Source organism: Schistocerca nitens, chromosome 4 (genome assembly GCF_023898315.1).
Source record: "Schistocerca nitens isolate TAMUIC-IGC-003100 chromosome 4, iqSchNite1.1, whole genome shotgun sequence".
NCBI classification, from domain to species: Eukaryota; Metazoa; Arthropoda; class Insecta; order Orthoptera; family Acrididae; genus Schistocerca; species Schistocerca nitens.
In genome coordinates, this window is record NC_064617.1 from 333,021,990 (window position 1) to 333,037,023 (window position 15,034).

At 43.7% G+C, this 15,034-nt stretch overlaps 1 protein-coding gene across 1 annotated transcript in view; it reads left to right on the plus strand.

Annotated features, from left to right (window-relative positions):
- Positions 1-15,034, plus strand: part of LOC126252941 (glycoprotein-N-acetylgalactosamine 3-beta-galactosyltransferase 1-like) — a 508,856-nt gene that overhangs the window by 58,193 nt on the left and 435,629 nt on the right. The window lies entirely within an intron of this gene.

Consider the following 15,034-nt stretch of genomic DNA (forward strand, 5'->3'; position numbering starts at 1 on the left):
AGAGAAGAGAAACTACTGTAGAATAACAGCGTTCTTGAAAGAACATATAGGGTAACTCTCCTAAAAGTCGCCAGGCGTATTTTCTACTGTGTTTCCGCAGATATTTGCAGTTTCGTTTTTGCATTGTTTAGCTGGAATTAGCCCATACAAGTCCTGCTCGTCACGTCTTTAATGCGACGCCCATTGTTAACAGAATGCGTCGTTTTGTTTCCCATTGCAAACAAAATTGTTTTTAAATCGGAATTTTACATATCCATACGACAGAGAGCCCCCAAATTAGTCCTGTCCGATATTCGTTTTATCGGTCTGTATTAACAGCGGCCGTAAAAGACGAAGAATAAACAGCAATCCAGCAGCTATTAAGTAGCGCTGCATGCTGAACGTTAGCAGTCAGCGCAGACCAGGGCAATGTTGTCGCTGCTGGAGTATTGATTGTTCTTCAAGTTTTACTGTCCTTGTTATTACGTGTTGATAAAACGAATAGCGCAGTAGACTAATCTGGGACCGCTCAAACGAATGGGCGCTAAAAATTCCGCTTTAAAAATAATTTTGTTTGTAGTAGGAAACAAATCTACACTTTCCGATCAATATTGGACATACAAGGAAGACTTCATGAGCAGTATTTGTTCTGCCTGACTACAGCTACTCAACACAAAGAAGTGATTACAAATATCTGCTGAAACACCAGAGAAAAGGCGCGTGAAGACAGGATAGACACCATGTATATCCTGAAACGTTCATAATAACCCAAAAAGGAAGGATATAGGAGGAAATATTCGGTTTCGACGTTTATCTTGAAATCAAGAAGAATATAACACTCCCAATTCCAAAGAAAGCAGGTATTGACAGGTGCGAAAATTACCGAACTATCAATTTAATAAGTCACAGCTAAAAAATACTAACGCGAATCATTTATAGAAGAATGGAAAAATTCGTGGAAGCCGACCTCGGGGAAGATCAGTTTAGATTCCGCAGAAATGTAGGAACACGCGAGGCAGTACTGACGCTACCACTTCTCATATAAGACAGGTTAAGGAAAGGCAAACTTTCGTTTATAGCATTTGTAGACTTAGAGAAAGCTTTTGGTAATGTTGACTGGAATACTCCCATCCAAATTCTAAAGGTGGCAGGCGTAAAATACAGGGAGAAAAACGCTATTTGCAATTTGTACAGAAGCCAGATGGTAGTTATAAGAGCCAAGGGCGCGAAAGGGAAGCAGTGTTTATGAAAGGAGTCAGACAGGGTTGAAACCTATCCCCGATGTTATTCAATCTGTATATCGAGCAAGCAGTAAAGGAAACGAAAGAAAAATCTGGAGTAGGAATTAAAGTCCAGAGAGAAGAAATAAAAACTTTGAGGTGTAACTCTGTCAGAGACAGCAAAGGACTTGGGAGAGCAGTTGAAATGGAATGTACTGTATCTTGAAAGCAAGTTATAAGATGAACATCAACAAAAGCAAAATGAAGATCATGGAATGTGGTAGAATTAAATCAGGGGATGCTGAGGGAATTAGATTAGGAAATCAGACACTTGAAGTAGTATATGAGTTTTACTATTTGGACAGCAAAGTAACTGATGATAGTCGAAGTAGGGAGGATATAAAATCTAGACTGGCAATGGCAAGAAAAGCGTTTTAGTGCAAGATAAATTTGTTAACAACGATTATAGATCTAAGTGTCTGGAAGTCCTTTCTGAAAGTATTTGTATGGAGTGTAGTCATGTATGGAAGTGAAACATGGACGATAATCAGTTTAGACAAGAAGAGAATAGAAGGTTTTGAAATGGGGTGCTATAGAAAAATGCTAAAGATTAGATGGGGAGATCACGTAACTAATGAGGAGGTACTGAATAGAATTGGGAAGAAGAGAAATTTGTGGTACAACCTGACTAAAAGAAGGGACTGGCTGGTACGACACATTCTGAGACATCAAGCGATCACCAGTTTAGTACTGCAGATAAGCGTGGTGCGGGCGGATCGTAGAGGGAGACCAAGAGATTAATACACTAAACAGATGCAGAGGGATCTACAGGGAATAGGCAAAATAATGTGAACACCTATACTAGGGAGTGGTTTATGGTTTATTAATAAGGGCTTGGACACCATTTCCCCTTAATACAGGGTTATTACAAATGATTGAAGTGATTTCACAGCTCTAAGAATAACTTTATTATTTGAAATATTTTCACAATGCTTTGCACACACATACAAAAACTCAAAAAGTTTTTTTAGGCATTCACAAATGTTCGATATGTGCCCCTTTAGTGATTCGGCAGACATCAAGCCGATAATCAAGTTCCTCCCACACTTGGCGCAGCATGTCCCCATCAATGAGTTGGAAAGCATCGTTGATGCGAGCTCGCAGTTCTGGCACGTTTCTTGGTAGAGGAGGTTTAAACACTGAATCTTTCACATAACCCCACAGAAAGAAATCGCATGGAGTTAAGTCGGGAGAGCGTGGAGGCCATGACATGAAGTGCTGAGCATGATCTCCACCGCGCCGAAAATTCAAAGCGTTTGACTTTGTCATCGGGTGTCAGGGCTTGTAGCAATTGTAACCGGTAAGGCTTCTGCTTTAGCCTTTTCCTTAAGATTTTCCAAACCGTCGGCTGTGGTACGTTTAGCTCCCTGCTTGCTTTATTCGTCGACTTCCACGGGCTACGCGTGAAACTTGCCCTCACGCGTTCAACCGTTTCTTCGCTCACTGCAGGCCGACCCGTTGATTTCCCCTTACAGAGGCATCCAGAAGCTTTAAACTGCGCATACCATCGCCGAATGGAGTTAGCAGTTGGTGGATCTTTGTTGAACTTCGTCCTGAAGTGTCGTTTCACTGTTTGACTGATGTGAGTGCATTTCAAGCACGACATACGCTTTCTCGGCTCCTGTTCCCATTTTGTCTCACTGCGCTCTCGAGCGCTCTGGCGGCAGAAACCTGAAGTGCGGCTTCAGCCGAACAAAACTTTATGAGTTTTTCTACGTATCTGTAGTGTGTCGTGACCATATGTCAATGAATGGAGCTACAGTGAATTTATGAAATCGCTTCAATCATTTGTAATAGACCTGTACAGCTGCGATTCTTCTTGGAATACTGGCATGTAATGCTTGTATAGCGTCCAGTGGGATGTTATGCCTCTCTTCGATCAGAACCTCTTACAACTCCTGTAGTGATGACGGAGACGGAAATCTGCTTCAGAGTCTGCAATCCAATACCGCCCACAAGGGTTCGATTATGTTCATGTCCAGGGACTGTGCTGGCCAGGGAAGACGCTGCAGTTCAGTTGCATGTTCCTCATACCACGATTGTTGTACTGTCCTGGTATGTGAATGGTTGCCTTATCGTCCTGAAATATGGCATAATTTTTGGAGAACAACATTTGAATCATGGAGTGTTACTGATCACCGATTGATGAGACGAACAGAATATCATGATATGGCTACCCGCACCATCACAATTCCACCTCCATGCTTAACCTTTGGAATCAAGCAATCAGAATTGTAGGCTGTTTTCGGCTTTCTCCAGACGTAAACCCAGCCCACTGTTGGAAATAACGAAAACGTTGACTCGGATCATATGACGTGTTTCCGCGGATCAGCCGTCCAAGATTTATGCTCCTGACACCATTTTTTAGCTTCTTTGCTTTGGTTGTTGTCGATAAAGGTTTCGGTATAGCAGCTCGTCCATGAACATTCGCGTTATGGAATTCTCGGCGGACAGTGTAGATGGATACGGGGTCTCGAATATGGCTATTGAGCTCTGCAGTCACTTCAGCCTCCTTAGTTTTGTGTTACTTTGACATAATTCGCGTTAGCGTACGACGATTTCTGTCATTTACACTCCTGGAAATTGAAATAAGAGCACCGTGAATTCATTGTCCCAGGAAGGGGAAACTTTATTGACACATTCCTGGGGTTAGATACATCACATGATCACACTGACAGAACCACAGGCACATAGACACAGGCAACAGAGCATGCACAATGTCGGCACTAGTACAGTGTATATCCACCTTTCGCAGCAATGCAGGCTGCTATTCTCCCATGGAGACGATCGTAGGGATGCTGGATGTAGTCCTGTGGAACGGGTTGCCATGCCATTTCCACCTGGCGCCTCAGTTGGACCAGCGTTCGTGCTGGACGTGCCGACCGCGTGAGACGACGCTTCATCCAGTCCCAAACATGCTCAATGGGGGACAGATCCGGAGATCTTGCTGGCCAGGGTAGTTGACTTACACCTTCTAGAGCACGTTGGGTGGCACGGGATACATGCGGACGTGCATTGTCCTGTTGGAACAGCAAGTTCCCTTGCCGGTCTAGGAATGGTAGAGCGATGGGTTCGATGACGGTTTGGATGTACCGTGCACTATTCAGTGTCCCCTCGACGATCACCAGTGGTGTACGGCCAGTGTAGGAGATCGCTCCCCACACCATGATGCCGGGTGTTGGCCCTGTGTGCCTCGGTCGTATGCAGTCCTGATTGTGGCGCTCACCTGCACGGCGCCAAACACGCATACGACCATCATTGGCACCAAGGCAGAAGCGACTCTCATCGCTGAAGACGACACGTCTCCATTCGTCCCTCCATTCACGCCTGTCGCGACACCACTGGAGGCGGGCTGCACGGTGTTGGGGCGTGAGCGGAAGACGGCCTAACGGTGTGCGGGACCGTAGCCCAGCTTCATGGAGACGGTTGCGAATGGTCCTCGCCGATACCCCAGGAGCAACAGTGTCCCTAATTTGCTGGGAGGTGGCGGTGCGGTCCCCTACGGCACTGCGTAGGATCCTACGGTCTTGGCGTGCATCCGTGCGTCGCTGCGGTCCGGTCCCAGGTCGACGGGCACGTGCACCTTCCGCCGACCACTGGCGACAACATCGATGTACTGTGGAGACCTCACGCCCCCACGTGTTGAGCAATTCGGCGGTACGTCCACCCGGCCTCCCGCATGCCCACTATACGCCCTCGCTCAAAGTCCGTCAACTGCACATACGGTTCACGTCCACGCTGTCGCGGCATGCTACCAGTGTTAAAGACTGCGATGGAGCTCCGTATGCCACGGCAAACTGGCTGACACTGACGGCGGCGGTGCACAAATGCTGCGCAGCTAGCGCCATTCGACGGCCAACACCGCGGTTCCTGGTGTGTCCGCTGTGCCGCGCGTGTGATCATTGCTTGTACAGCCCTCTCGCAGTGTCCGGAGCAAGTATGGTGGGTCTGACACACCGGTGTCAATGTGTTCTTTTTTCCATTTCCAGGAGTGTAGTTTTGATTTGTGCCCACTATTACTTTTACGCGATGTCTTTCCATGTTTTGTTTCATGTCTGTTGAAACAGTTGCTGACCGAGCGGTTCTAGGCGCTTCAGTCCGGAACCGTGCTGCTGCTACGGTCGCAGGTTCGAATCCTGCCTCGGGCATGGATGTGTGTGATATCCTTAGGTTAGTTAGGTGTAAGTAGTTCTAAGTCTAGGGGACTGATGACCTCAGATGTTATGTCCCATAGTGCTTAGAGGCATTTGAACCATTTTTGAAACAGTTGCTCTTGAAACATTGAATAAGTTGGCTGTCTCCAGTGCTTAGAGGCATTTGAACCATTTTTGAAACAGTTGCTCTTGAAACGTTGAATAAGTTAGCTGTCTCCAGCTAATCCGACCCCCGCAATATGCCCTCTTTGGAACTCTGTTAGGTATTTCATTGCACGTCGACTCGGTCTCTGAATGCAAATACGAAGTGTCGTAAACAACTTGCACTGATGGCAAGTCCGTACTGTACACGCAGAGTCCAGCGCGACATGTGCCTTACCTGCATTGTTGACAAACACAGCCATCCCATTGCTACCAGTGTTCACGTTATTTTGCCTATTCCATTTATGTTGCAGTAGCTACTCGGAGATGAAGAGGCTTGCACATGATAGAGTAGCATGGAGAGCGGCATCAAGCCAATCTTTGAACGGAATACCACAACAACAACAACACTTGAAATCTAAACAAACCTATTGAGACGAGAAAGATTAGACACGTTAGTCAGTGCCCATTTCTATTCGATCCATGTCAAATTTAAATGTTGGTGTAGTATATGTATGAGTGTGGCAGAACAGCATCAGGTTATACCATAAGGTAAGGTAATTAATTTTTTTCTTTCTGCAGTCCTGGTATAAACTGAAATGTCTCTCCCAAAGTACCGCAGCTTGGCACGCCACAAGGGGAACCAAAACAGTATGGCGCGGCCCTTCTCGACTTCATCAGCGTCAGGCAAGAGGATTGCACATCGTCAGAACTATTTGCACATAAGTATGAAATCGTGGTATCGACTTCATCAGCGTCAGGCAAGAGGATTGCACATCGCCAGAACACATAAGTATGAAATCGTGGTATGGTGCACCTGACCCTTTAAAAAAACGCCATTGGAAGAAGTCCAGCGGTGCGAGGTCACGCAATCGAGGTGGCCACCGTATCGGACCGTTTCGTCCAATTCACCTGCACAGAAACCCAAAACGTTTAGGTACCAGTGAGGTGGCGACCCATCCTGCTAGAGTATGGCGTTAGGTTGCAGGTTTTCCAGTTGTGGCAGAGCAAACTCTTGTAATATGGCCATGTAAACGTCAATGTTGACTGTAGACTGGCTGAAAAAGAACGGACCAATGATGGAATTGTGCATACTTCTGTATCACACACTGATCTTAGGACTGTCTCTTCCCATTTCACGTGTTAGATTAGAGCGCTCTGTTCCTCATATGCGAACGGTATGACGGCTCAGTTTGGCAGATAAGTGAAAGCTGACTCATCAGACAAACAGATCTTTTCCACAAAAATGGTTCAAATGGCTCTGAGCACTGAGGGATTTAACATCTGAGGTCATCAGTCCCCTAGACTTAGAACTACTTAAATCTAACTAACCTAAGGACATCACACACATCCAGGCACGAAGCACGATTCGAACCTGCGACCGTAGCAGCAGCGCGGCTCCGGACTCAAGCGCCTAGAACCGCTCGGCCACAGCGGCCGGCTATTTTCCGCAAAGCCACTGTTCGCTTCAAGCTTAGCTAGCATATCCACTGCAAATTGCTCGCGCTATGGTTCGCCAGTCTTCTTTATACCCAGAACAAGCTGCATCTTGTAGGCATAAAGACGTAACATCTTACGCAAAAGCTTGTGCAATTAATATTAGAGCGGTCCTTATATGGGGGTTTCATAAAAAAAGTGATCTGAGTGGCCTGTTTCGATAATGTGCCAAATTTCATTTCAATTAATTAATATGAACTCATCTAGCGACGGACTTAAATATCTAAATAAGACTTAAACAACTTAAAATGTGTGTGTATCTCTCTGCTGGAATAAACAATTGAAATCAACCTATATAAGTTTTGCAAATATGCTTAAATATATTTAAATGGGAGAAATTTCAGTATTACTCTATAACAGAAAATACAAAATATGTGGATGCAGTATAAATCAAGACAAGTTTTAGCACAATTTTCTTACCAGTGTCCTTTTTTTTTCACAGTCAGAGAGTATTGTCACCGGTGGTCTTGTACACCTCGCAAAATGGAATCTTTCTGAAGTTCTTCGGCCGTTAATAACCAACTGAAATCTTGAATTTCCTTCACTCTACTCATCGATGCATCACTTGTCGCTTTAAGATTCATCGTAATCTCTTTGACACTAAAGTAGGTAGTGTTTGAATCCCAAGAAATATAAACCTTATAACTTTTAACTGAAATTAACTAGTCAATTTCGCTATCTGAAAAAATAAAGACATACAAAGCAGAATCTGATAGTAAATATTTTGATACATTCTGAATAGCCTATGCAAAAGTGCTAAGTTTAAATGCATAAAACTGTATTAGTCCAGAAAGTTTTGTGACTGCAAACAGGTAGAACAGTCTACCTCCTTTCAGTCCCCAAAATTTCTCGCTGCCGATTTCTAGCCATACGAGTTTTAATTTCGTGATTAACGGTCTTGCCAAAGAGTGATAACACACAAATTTCTGCACTTAAATACATTAAATGCTGACAAAGTTTCTTTTCAGCACTCGAAGACGCATTTGAATTTACTTTTTCGTACAGTTTTAATTATATTAAAAAGCACAAGTCATTGTAAGGTGTACTGATTGCTGTCGAACTCAGATACCGTCATTTTGCATACACTTTTACCACAAACAAAGAAGTGTTTTTAAAGCCATCCAATTCACTACCACTGGAGGATAGCTGAGAACTTCTGAGAAACGTCTTCAATGAATAAATTTCTTTGGCCATACACTCCAGGCCACCTTACTCGTAGATTCAAGTCCACAGTTGTCCCCCAGCAATATGTGCACAATTCAGTGAGTTAACGGTAATGTTTTTCAGAAGTTCCTTTTTTAGTTTTCGGAAGAAGTTTAGTGCTTCGTCAGTTTCGACACCGCTGAAAGCTACCCGCAAATATTCATGTCCATCTTCAAAATCTTCTTTTATCGTGCCATTCCATTTTTCTCTAAGTTTTTTGAAAAATGTTACATCGGTGCTAACTGACGCTTGGGGTAACTCATTTTTGAACACACGCTGCTACACCGACTCTTGCTTGTCCTGACGGAAAGGGAAAAATAGCAGCTCTGTTCCTGCTAAATTTTCCAGCAAGGTAGCAACTCCACTGAAACGACCTTTGTTGGATGCGGAAAGCTTAAACTCTCGTGGTACCAACTTATTGTCCCAATGAATGGTCACAAAAGTCATATTCGTTACTTTTAACAAATATTTAATGTTTTATTTCTGAAATGCTCTCAATATCTTTGAATCGAACTGCGATTAAGTGGCCGGCCGAAGTGGCCGTGCGGTTAAAGGCGCTGCAGTCTGGAACCGCAAGACCGCTACGGTCGCAGGTTCGAATCCTGCCTCGGGCATGGATGTTTGTGATGTCCTTAGGTTAGTTAGGTTTAACTAGTTCTAAGTTCTAGGGGACTAATGACCTCAGCAGTTGAGTCCCATAGTTCTCAGAGCCATTTGAACCATTTTTGCGATTAAGTGGTGTTTCACCAACATTCTGTCCGAAGGCTTTAGCTGTAGCCTCGAGGACGAACACAGCATCGCTCTGACCTAACTGACACCTGTCTAAAACGACGACTAGTTTTAATGTCATAAAACAACTTCTTCCGCGTTTGGTTTGCTTTTTTTTTAATTTACAATATTTTCGGCTGCGGCTGCATCACTACGAGGAATTTAAGGTGACCTTGTGGAGGATTGTAGAAAAATGGTACCACCATCAGAATCATTCACTTCAAGACTTTCTTCAGATGAATCAGTAATAGTTCTTAAAAGCTGTGATCTGTAATGATCTTTCATCTTCCTTGGTTGATCTTTCCTAACTGTAATCCTCACCCTTTCCTCTTTTGCCGTCAACTTCCAGTCAACACCTCCACGGTAATCTGTACGGCGAGCTCTCTTTGATGTAATAAACAGAGTTTACCCTCTCCTATTTTTATCATGTTCAAAATATTAGCAGGGACAACGTCGAACAAATTACTTGGACTTGCGGAAAGCTCAGGCTATCGTTCTTTGCGATTGTTTGTCTTTCTATGTGTGCTTTTTTTTATTACACCACTCTGAATGTAGATCTATACGTTTCTTTGTACAAAGAGGAAGAGATGTTTTTCGAATCCCAGCCTTCTCCAAAAATTTAGACATTCACGCGCAAGTAAGTTAGCAATTACAGTGATAGTTAATTTCACTTCACATACGTTAGAAAATAAGACCGCCAAACCTGTCGATTACATGGTAATCTACTTCCACCGATTTGGTGCTTAACTTCACCGACAAAAAAAAAAGTGTCGTTATTTTTAAACCACTCGTCATGAGGTGAATAAACATTTACAACGTTATCGAATGGAAATCTACGCTCAACTGAAGCTGGTCAGTATGAGAGCAGTCGAGCATACGCATAAGCAGTAATAAACAATCACGTAGCAACATGACACAAAATGACGCAACTTGTTGGCTACTGCGGTATGGGTTCCTCGTCTTAAATCTCAGCAGAGTAGGTCTTCAGATTCTTCTTAAAAAAAAGGAAAAGAACTATGACCTATAAGCGATGAAATACGAACTTTGAAAAATAAGGACTACCCTGCACCACTGATGTAAAAACATCGCAACACCAAAAAAGAATTAATGTATAGTAATGAAATTTCGGGACTACATTTGTGTAGGTAATATATTTAAGTGAATAACAGGTTACTGTAGTCGCGACATAAGCTATTGCAGATGTGAAATGCTGGTACATTGATATCCGATGTAACCGCCAGAATGTTGAATGGAAGCATGCAAACGTGCATGGATTGTGGTGTACAGTTGCCGGATGTCACTTTGTGGGATGAAGTTCCATGCCTGTTGCATTTGGTCGGTCAATAGACGGACGGTGAAAGCTGTTTGTGGATGATACTGGAGTGGTCGTCCGATAATGTCCCGTATTTGCTCTATTGGAGACAGATCTGATGATCGAGCAGGCCAAGGCAACATGTCGACACTTTGCAGAGCATTTTGGGCTACAGCAGCGGTATGTGAGCGAGCGTTGTTATGTTGGAAAGCAACCCGTGGAATGCTGTTTATGAATAGCAGCACAATAGGTCGAATTACCAGACTGACGTACAAGTTTGCAGTCAGGGTGCGTGGGATAACTACAAGAGTACGCCTGGTGTCATACTAAATCGCACCCCAGGCCATAACTCCAGGCGTAAGTGCGGTGTGTCTACCACGCAGACAGCTTGGTTCCAGGCGCTCAGCTGTCCTCCTTCTAACCAAAACACAATCACTGGCACCGAAGCAGAGCTAGTTGTCATCAGAAGACACCAAACACCTTCACCCTCTCATCCAACGAGCTGTCGCTTAACAGCACTGCACGTCGCAAATGGTGGCGGTTTGGGGTCAGTGGAATGCACGCTACACGGTATCTGGATCGGAGCTGTCCTTGAAGCTACCAGTTTGTAACAGTTCGTTGTGTCACTGTGGTACCAACTGATGCTCAGACTGCTGCTGCAGATGCCGAACATGAGGGTCTTCTCTCTAGATAGTGCCACGTGGCCGTCCGGAGTTCTATCTTCTTGCGAACGTACATTCTCGTGACCATCGTTGCTAGCAGTTATGTACAGTGGTTACATTCCCACCCAGTCTTTCTGCAATATCGCGGAAGGCACATACAGCCTCTCTATTACACGGCCTCGTTCAAACTTAGTGAGATGTTGATAACGGCGTCTTTGTCGCCTTAAAGGTATTCTTGACTAACATCAACTCATCACCTCAAATCGTAAAGGTAACTAACGCTCGTGACGTTTACAGCGTGTATTTGAAGTAAACCCGATTTGCATCCCCAAAGTGGCACTACTAGCGCCTCTCTTATGCAATTGGTGCGAAATTTGAATAGACATCATCTTTTAGATGTAGAAACGCGCCTACCAACTTTCGTTTATGTCGCGCAACTCCTTCTTGATGTTGCGATTCTTTTTCATCAATGTACATACCGTGAGTTGTCGGGTGCATGCTCTCTGGTGTTTCGGAGATATTCGCGATCAATGTGTAGCTGGAGTGGATCCAAACAATTGCTGCTCATAACGTCTTCCATACGACGTCCAGTGTCGACGGAAAACGTCTGTTTGTTTCCCTTTAAAATAAATTGATTTTTAAAGCGGATTTTGCGTGCCGGTTCAATAGAGCGGTTCCGAATTAGTCTAGTACTAAATTTGTTTTATCGATATGTACTAAGAGGGACACTGATACGCGAGGAATGAAACAATCAGCGAGAGCACCGTTCCAGCTCCGCACTGATTGCTAGCGCCGTACAGTAAAGCTACTCACCATCAATCTCTGCTGGAGTACGAGTTATTTTACATTCCTTTCTGTCCCTCTTAATATATACACATAAAAAGAAGTATAACATTAAACTACTTTGGGACCGCTCTATCATGTGGGACCGAGCGTGGTGTCGCAGTGGTTAGCACAATGGACTCGCATTTGGAAAGGTGACGGTTCAACCCAGCGTCTAGCCATTCTGATTTAAGTTTTCCGTGATTTCCCTAAATAGATTCAGGCAAATGCCAGGATGGTTTCCTTGAACAGGCGCGAGTAGTAGGGAGACGGCGGTATCAGCTCAGTATTGATGTCAAGTTGATACCAAATTGATATGAAAATTAATTAAATTGATCAATTAATTACACTCACTCCCCTAGTCTCCGCCCCCATGACGTCATGTGTTTTCTTCAGGTGGCACTTGGGTCCCCGCACCAACCGCCATGCCCACTACTCCCCCTCCCTCACCCTGCATCTACCCCATTGGCGGGAATTTCAAATTTTGGCAGGAATTTAGAATTTTGGTTAGAATTTCTTTGTCCCTGGGCTGTGATTATAACCCACCCGACCCCCACCTGGGAATTGGTGGGCAATTAAAAAATGGTGGTGCCCTTTCCAGGACTCAACCCCTAGTACTTCTGGCCAGAGAACCGAAGTGCACTTCTAAACACATGGAAACTGTGCAGATGCAGAAAAGAAAGGTTACGTTAGTGTGATTTATTTATTTTTGTTGGGAAACTGAGTTCAAGAAAGGCCCTAATTCCGTAATTAATCATTAAGTTTGTATAAAACGCCGATCAGCTGGTGAAGAGACTCGATTACATCCGAAATAAGGGTATTACAGAGAGAAGGACATTGCTGTTGTCATGGCAAGCAGGCAGTAGACGTATGGAGTAGCGATCTTGTTTGCCTGTCTTTGTTAGTCACAAGCACAGATGGTCGCTTCACACCCTCCACAAGGCTCTGTCGGTGAACGGCAACTGGTTGCAGACCATTCTTATGGGTGCCCACAGAAATATGTCCACAGGATCCAGCGAAATGTTTACCAGAGGAGAAGCTTCACTTCTACATGTGGGGCCGCCAGATAAGAAACAAAGAGCTCTCACAGCTGCTCTAGCCCCCTCCCCACAAGATGCATATGTGGTCTGTAAGCAACTCAAACTCTCCACATAAATTTATATTTTGGTAAGCGACTCAAACATCTCGGCTTACATACCTACTTTTGTAAGCGACTCAAACGCCTCTGCTTATGTTTGTGTTTTCAGCACTAAAGGAAATTAAACACAGAGACAGTGCATTGAGATTCCCAAGCAGAAGTATATAAGTAAGTAGACTACATCGCTGGTGAACTACCAATTCCACTGTTGATCAACACTATTCTATATGCTTCTGTAAAGTACAGACATTCTGGTTGAGCAAATTAATTGGTTATGGATCACTCATCAAGTGCAAGTAAGTATAACGCTGAGGGTTGCAGATTCTTGTTCAACATTTATGCATCCCAATCGTACACTTTTCATTTCGTCATATTCAATGTATATGTTGTCTATTAGTATTATCACTTCAGGTTTGGTGAATAAGGTCTATTGTACAGCTACATGACATAAGTTAATCATTCAGACTTATTCAGCCAGACCATACATCTCCATCCACAGCTAGTAGGGTAATTATAGGGCAGCTTGTCCAATAGGGATGTATTCGACCTACACCCCCCTCCCCCTCTCTTGGCCACCATGGCTCTGTCTCTCATCAACAGCCACCATGGCTCATTTTGTGATTTGCAGCATCACTGAAGCTAATGTATGGCCTAGGTTTTGCTGCAAGTACCTCTTTCCCCTTAATTAGTATGAGTTCCATGTGTTTATCGTCCACATACATATGTAGTCCGAAAGACCTTGATTGTGATTCTTTCATCTTGTTCCAGTCCAGTTTGATGAAAACGTGATGCCTATCCACACGTTTATAGTCAAAGAAGACACAATTTCCACAGTTGGCACTGTAGATTTTTAATGGAGGTAAGTAAACTAGTTGCAGCATCTTCAGTCAGCTGATATATGATTACAAATAAATAACGTGCAGTGGTGTTACTTTTGTTGAAATCCACAGGGGAACTCCTCCAACCGTCGGAGGAGGAAGAAATGGAGGGAGGGGTACTTGATGGTGAGCGCAATTTTTTTGTTTTTGCAACCAATGTCCTCAATTATTTGCTGCATGAATTCCAGTCTCTGTCTTCCTCTACGGTTTTTGTCCTCTGCAGCTCCATCTAATACTATGGAGGTTATTCACTGATGGCTTAACAGATTTCCTATCATCCCGTCGCTTCTCATTGTCAGCGTTTTCCATATATTCCTTTCCTCTCCGATTCTGCACAGAATCTTGTCTTTCTCTACATTATCACTCTATCTAATCTTCAACATTCATCTGTAGCACCTCATCTCAAACGCTTCGATTCTAGTCTGCTTTTGATGCTCTCCTTGGTCCGTCCATTATTGCTTCTTTCGGTGTTTAGGTAGTAGAATTCCTTAAGTTCACCTACTTCATTGACCATTAATCCTGATTTTAAGCTTCTCGCTCTTTTCATTTCTTCTACTTCTCATTTTATACTTTCGTCTTTCTTCGATTTACTCTCAATCCATATTCTCCACTCATTAGACTGTTCATTCCATGCAGCGGATGATGTAATTCTTCTTCACTTAGGATAGCAATGTCATTAGCGAATCGTATCATTGATATCCTTTCACCTTGAATTTTAATTCCATTCCTGAACCTTCCTTTTACTACCGTCATTGCTTTTTTTCATGTACAAATTGAACAACAGGGGCAAAAGACTACATCCCTGTCTTACACAGTTCTAATCCGAGCACTCCGTTCTTGGTCGTTCACTATTTTTATTCCCTCGTGGCTCTTGTACATATTGTATATTACTGTCTCTCCGTACAGCTTACCCCTATTTTTCTCAGAATTTCGGACATCTTGCACCATTTTACATTGACGAACGCTTTTTCCAGGTCGACAAATCCTATGAACGTGTCTTGATTTTCCTTAGTATTGCTTGCATTATCAACAGCAACGTAAGAATTGCCTCCCTGGTGCCCCTAGCTTTTCTAAACGTAAACTGACACACGTCTAACACATTCTCAATTTTTTTCCATTCTTCTTTACATTATTCTTCTCAGCAGCTTGGATGCATGAGCTGTTCTCGCACTTGGCAGCTCCTGCCTCCTTCGGTATTGT